At 40.7% G+C, this 5,431-nt stretch overlaps 2 long non-coding RNA genes across 2 annotated transcripts; both read left to right on the top strand.

Annotated features, from left to right (window-relative positions):
- Positions 1-2,108: 2,108 nt before the first annotated feature.
- On the top strand, positions 2,109-2,917 carry LOC127338380 (uncharacterized). Its single transcript, XR_011754100.1, has 3 exons — positions 2,109-2,196; positions 2,382-2,468; positions 2,870-2,917. It is a non-coding gene; the product is annotated as an uncharacterized lncRNA (long non-coding RNA).
- Positions 2,918-2,928: 11 nt separating this feature from the next.
- Positions 2,929-4,189, top strand: LOC127338379 (uncharacterized). The gene is made up of 3 exons (XR_007874335.2): positions 2,929-3,210; positions 3,818-3,880; positions 3,965-4,189. It is a non-coding gene; the product is annotated as an uncharacterized lncRNA (long non-coding RNA).
- Positions 4,190-5,431: the final 1,242 nt, after the last annotated feature.

Here is a 5,431-nt window from a genome sequence, read left to right as displayed (position 1 = left end):
TGAAAAAATAAAACAGCATCTGTAACACACAAACACTAAAGATGTACATAAATAAAACAAATGACATGCCCATTTATCTGTATGATTGAATGATCAGATTCATTATTATGTATAAACTCAAACGTCAATCTATGTGGGAGATTGAACAATCTTGGAAGACTAAAACCAAGCATCTCTATAGAAGAACATCGTGGTATTGGCTATTTTTAATCTAGTGTACATATATTACATTGTTACCAATTAACTATTACATGCCTAGATCACTTCACTAATACATGCCGGCGACACAAAGAACATACAAATCAATCGCCAAGTGCTACATTATCTTTTTGACAACAAACATCTTACATGAAAAGCAACTCGGGTAATAAAAAAAATCTGTGATGTCACTAAATAATTGTATTGACCTGCATTTCACGTATGCAACATTATTATATTTTAACCGGAACATCATATTTTTGAAAAGACAGCAGAGTTCATAATTCAGTGATATAAAAATCAAAACTTATCCTTTCCATCGTACGAAGCCCATCCGATTCAGATCATAATAGTGTGCGGATGATTCAATTCCAATCACATCCAGCTCCTCTGTACCTCAGAAAGCATCAAACTTGCACATACCCACACGTCTTCGTACAAAGAATTTCTCCAGCGCCAGGTCTGAAAAATAGAGTACATGTCACTTTCAGGCTATAATTTTACCACTTCATGCAAGAAATTGTGCAAACTCGCCATTAGACAGGACCAAGAGTATTGACAACAGGAGGGACGTCACGATTCCAGCCTAGCGCCACTGCAGGTCGTGTGGCCAGGCGCCGAGGTATCTGAAGGTATAATAGCTGCCCCCCCATGGGGGCTTCACAGCGATTTCAGCTTCGTGGCCGTTGGATCTTGCTAGCTAGGTTCACTTAGTCGATCTCGTCCATTCATTCCGGGCCAGACCTTCCTAGATGAAACCATGTAACAGCCAATTTCTACTCGCCTCCTTCTGTATTTGGGACCCGCAGCTCGTCTGGTCCACTCGTCAGTCGCTTGGGTGGGTTTCCAGTTAGTTAGGCGTGGCTGGGGGCGTAAGGGGTTGGCTGCCCACCCAATCCCCACTCACGTTTCTCTCTCCCCCAATCCCCACTCACGGTTCCTCTCCCCCAATCCCCATGGTTCTTCTTCCAATTCCTCAACCCTAGGCCAATCCCGACCCTGCTCGCCGCCAGCTCCTGCCCCTCTCTCTTCCTCGGCTCCAATGGAGCGAAGCCGGCGACGCGAGGCCTCCTCCCCTTTCCACGGTTCCTGAGCAGGCGCGCACGCGAGCGCGCAAGGGCATGCGCGGGGCGGGCTGGTGACCAAGGCGAGGCCAGCAGGTGACGGTGGTGAGGGGCCTATGCGCGGCGGGCTGCTGCTGTGCTCCGCCTCTCCATCCCCCCATCGAGGCGGAGGACGACATGGCACCAGCGACGTCGCAGGAGCATGCACCCGAGACGGCCATCCATGGCGCTATTGTTGTCGATCTGTCTGTCGCTGCTGTGTGCTCCGCCCCGCTGCCCTCCTCCTCTCCTCACTCTCCATGAGCTCACGCCGATATGCCGTGACATCCCACAAAACCGGCGGCGTGAGGAGGCCGTGGATGGCGCTACTACTGCACGATTCGTCGGTAAGTCCCCATTTTTTCTCTGTAGGTTTGGTCTATTTGATTCGTCTCAAGCAACACTTAAGAAGGAAATCTCTAGCAGAAGAGGATGCAGAGCTGGGGAGTTTAAGGCACACATTATTTCCTTTCATCCTTCCTATTTACTGTCTTTGAAGATTATGTCTATTCCTTACCATGCCATATAGTATTGTGGAGTAGTGTTCCATAAGATATGTAATATTTCAAGATTATTTATGTTCTAAACTCTGCACTGAGATATACAATTTTTTTTGGCAGCCACTGAGATATATCATGTAATTTCACTTGGAGAGGAGAAGAGAAGCGAAGAGGAAGTGGAAGAGGAAGTGGCAGATCTATGGGAGAATCCCAAAATACATATATTTGGTGAGCCTTCAGTTTGTGCCTCTGGTGTACTGGCTAGAGTAGGTATGTATCTTACTTGCATGGTCCTATTGTTTCTGCAGAATTTGGTACCCACCTAAATGTGCATATGGTATTCCCGGAAGATGTTATATTGGTTGCTTGGATTCTCTCGGAATGCTATTCTATATGTACGTATGAGCGTCGAACATAGGTGTACCTGCCATATGTATGGAGGTTATTTCCGTACAGCATTTTCTTCAGATTACAAATCTAAATTAACATGACACTTTACATTGTTGCTTTCTATAAAAAATTGTTTATAGCTCTATAATATATAACACCGGTTGCATATATTTTTCATCTTATACTGAAGCTTATATGCTCCTATTGCGGAAAATAATCGAGTATGAAGAAAATAATATGACGCTGGTCTGTCCCTAATCCCTTCTTTCATGCCCAGGTGAGTTCAGATGTTCTACTTCTCATAGCTGCTTATGAGTCATATTTACAGATCTGTAATGATTATGTAATTATATTTTGTATTGCCGCTTTTCATTTTTATTCTAGGTCATTTGTTCAACCAAAAAATATGTTGGTCTTATACCTTTTATCTAATGAAAGTTTTTCCAAAATTGCTAACATTATGCCTCAGTATTCCTGAAGTTACGTATATGATTTGCTATGATTTTTTTTATCTCCCTTTGGTTATCATTCATCAAATGTTTTAATGAAGATGTTCATGTTCTCGAAAGTTTTGGTCAAAATTCATGTGCATGAACAAAGATCCATAGATTTAAACCAGTATCGCTTTGCATTTTCAGAAAAGTAACCAATATTCCTGACACATATGGTTGTTTGCAGGGGAGCCGTGTTGTTCCTGTTCTCCTCCACATGTTTGGTCTGCTTCTGTATTTATTTTATTATCAATTACGCAATAATGATTTTCTGATGGTTATTGTCTCTGCAATTGGCCTGTTACACTTGATTCTGTTGTTGTCCAGGGGTACTTTTCTTCGTATACCTCTACATTTATTTGGAATATATGCAGATATGTACCTCTAAAGAAGAGATATCTCGGTGTGATCATGAAAGTGAGAAGTTGATTCAATGCATGTTCATCTACCGAGGTCCTTCTGTTAGTTGGAGTTATGGCTACTCTTTTCGCCTTCACCGTCCTCTTGAGAGAGTCTTCATTTCGCCAGGTATATGTCATTTACTCATCTAGCTTCTTGCTTTATGTCCATAGGTTGTTCGGAGAAAATCCTGGGTTTGCATATATTCAGTTAGAGGGGAACACAAAATGTTCGGGGAATTTAAATTGAATGATAGATGATGGCCCTGTCAAACTTATGAATGTGGTTTTTGTAGATATGGTCTTATTTATTGTGCTCATATAGCTTACTCCAGATGTTGAGATCATCCTTCTACTTGCATATGTTGCAGTGACATGTGATCTTTTGATTCGTTTCACTATTCAATTTTTCCCTGTGTTGTTTGCAGGATATTATTCAACAGTCATTAATTGGGATTAATTATTTCTTAGGTCTCTTTAGAATGATTTAAAGGGTAATCCAACATTTAACTGGACCATTTATTTGTTAAACCGGTACATTAATTATTCATCTTTACCATATATTCTGCCAGTGTGCCAGCCTCTGAACTTTCAGTTTAGATCTGACCTTCTACTACAACACACAAGCCGAGAAAGTAAAATGCAAGATTCTACTTGTGGTTTATTTTTGTGAACTTTTCCCACATAGGAGTTTAAGATCAGAAGTGTCGTATTATTCAATATTGACTTTGATGCAGGTTTTGGAGATAAAGATCATTAGCTGCTACGAGCTAAGACTTCATACATATATACTTTTCTTTGTAAGCATTTTCATAGACTAGCATTTCTATGTATTGCATTTGCTTGGATGATTTGTGTCTCACTGAAGATAGCTTGATTTGCAGCCTCCTAGCATCAATATTACAATAATCATTGATATGTGGTCCAAACTGGAAAGGTCACATTATCGGAGAAGGGTAGAGAAGGATCGGCAGAACATGAATGGGCTACATGCCCATCTATTTTTGTGATTCAAGAGGTGGCCGCCTCCTATCTACCTCTCGGAAGTGGCCGCCGTGGTACTTGATCGTGGCCAAGCGATTCAGCACCGAGGTCATCGACCTCACCAAAGAGAACTTCTCGACAAGGTACTACTTTCCCCTCTCGTGTCTCTCCCCTCTTCCATTTAACCATCGGAGATGCAATAGTTCAACGCCAAGCACAAAACGTGACCCAGTAGCTGCTGTTTTTTTAGTAGTGTAACGAATGATCCTTAGTTATCTGGCATGTATCCATTTGGCAGATTCGTTAGGGGCTCCAGCTTGACGAGTGCATCTATATCAATTCCATTCACGGCTGATGCTAATCAAAATAATAGATCCTTAGTTCAATGCATGAATTTGGACCCTCCACACGAAGTGAACTGCTGTGTGGTTCTAGGAATGAATCCCGTTACTTTGAAGGCTAAATTTTTTATAGAGCTTATTTTCACTTATGTGGCCTCCCGTTGGAATTGCTCAATGATTCTGCTTATGTTTTTTTTGTTGCGGGGATTCTGCTTATGGTTGAGGTGTAGGTATTATGAAATATATTAATGGGGTGCAGAATTATGGACTTACTAAGATGATACCGCCCAATTGCATATTTTGATGCTTGCATATGAAAAGGGCAAGATTTGTTTCACTGTATTTTCTCTCTCTAAGGATACGCATTTCATTTACTTATGTCGATGTATAGTTCATGGTTAGTACCTTCGCCCATCGCAATAACTTTTTGATGCCTCTGTGTGTCATGTAAAGATGCTTCTAGGACTCTTTAATTGCTTATATACCTACATGATGCTAAAAGTTCTTTGACATGTTTTTTTAGATAAAAGGCATTGAAGCCCGACTTTAAATTAATAAATCCTGGTAGATCAGGAATATGGTATTACACTGCTATGCTTACATCTTAGCCAAGTAAACTAAAACTGAGACAAAAGCACTAGAACATGGAAATAGGAAAAAGGGGTCATTTGTATTGACTCTTTGGTCATCATACTATGCCGTAAAGATACAGGCAAGTTGGATAGCTACAATTTTGTATTAAGTAATTAACTATGCAGATTTAAATAACGAGTCACTTGCAGATCAGTTTATTTTCTTGCATTATTTTTCATGATATCATTTACACCTTTCATGTTTATTAAGGGAGATCTCAATCCTAAACTTGCAATGGTACATGCTAATGCTAGAAATACTGTATTAATCAACTAATCATCTGAATTTTGTTTTCGATAAAACCTACTCTTCTCTTTAGCAGGGTAATGCTACTTCAAACTGATGCTTCTTTGTACCATGTTTATATCATCTCTTTCATCGCTTGCGATGAAG

Source organism: Lolium perenne, chromosome 3 (genome assembly GCF_019359855.2).
Source record: "Lolium perenne isolate Kyuss_39 chromosome 3, Kyuss_2.0, whole genome shotgun sequence".
NCBI lineage: Eukaryota > Viridiplantae > Streptophyta > Magnoliopsida > Poales > Poaceae > Lolium > Lolium perenne.
Note: the sequence above shows the minus strand (reverse complement) of the source record. Positions and strands in the feature narration are given on the sequence as shown.